The 717-nt window shown below is 47.6% G+C and overlaps 1 long non-coding RNA gene across 1 annotated transcript in view; it reads right to left on the reverse strand.

The window, feature by feature from the left end:
• LOC109302537 overlaps nt 1–717 on the reverse strand; it is a 19840-nt gene that overhangs the window by 9606 nt on the left and 9517 nt on the right. The window lies entirely within an intron of this gene.

Raw genomic sequence — 717 nt, forward strand, 5'->3', positions numbered from 1 at the left:
GTCTCTTTTAAAGGAGAAAAATGTGGGAAACTCATGGCTTTTCCCTTGCAGGATGGTAGAGTTCCAGCCAGCAAGGGGCTGCTTGGGGCCCCCCATAGCCCACACATCCTCCCCCCTGCTTCACACACCCACCCCATCATTAAAGTGTGCACCCTGGTCTGGATTGTTTTATCAGGTGCAAAGCTATTTCTTGGAGATGCTGTACAGGCAGATTAATATGGACTGTGGAGGTTTGGCCTTCTGTAGTAGGGGAATGGCCCTCATCCTGTGATCTCTTGAGTGTATATCAACTTTTACAGCAGCAGGATTTTGGCCACTATTCTCCCCCTACTTCATCTGTGCCAGATAAGGATTTTGGGTCTCATGTTGCGTTTGGGTTGATTTTGTAGCTTTGGTAAGAGGTTACACAGTGGATTTGTATAGGGTGGTTTGGATAGGGATGATCCTGTTTAGGTAGACAACCTTCCAGTCCTACTACTCTATGATTCTATGATATGGATACCATATCACATTTTTGTCATGTTTCATTATTAGGAGTCTTGTTCTTCAGCAGAGGAAAGGTAAAAGCTCAATATCTGATCAAGTTAAGACTGGCAGCCCAACTTTCACCTTGCTTACACAGGGTCCCTGGCGGAACAACGCAGAGGCGAGAGCAGTGGAGGTGAGCAGAGCAGGAGAGGGGGCAGCAGCAGCTGATCCCCATAAGGTAAGTGGGGC

Source organism: Gavialis gangeticus, unplaced genomic scaffold (genome assembly GCF_001723915.1).
Source record: "Gavialis gangeticus isolate Ggan-Ray unplaced genomic scaffold, GavGan_comp1, whole genome shotgun sequence".
NCBI lineage: Eukaryota > Metazoa > Chordata > Crocodylia > Gavialidae > Gavialis > Gavialis gangeticus.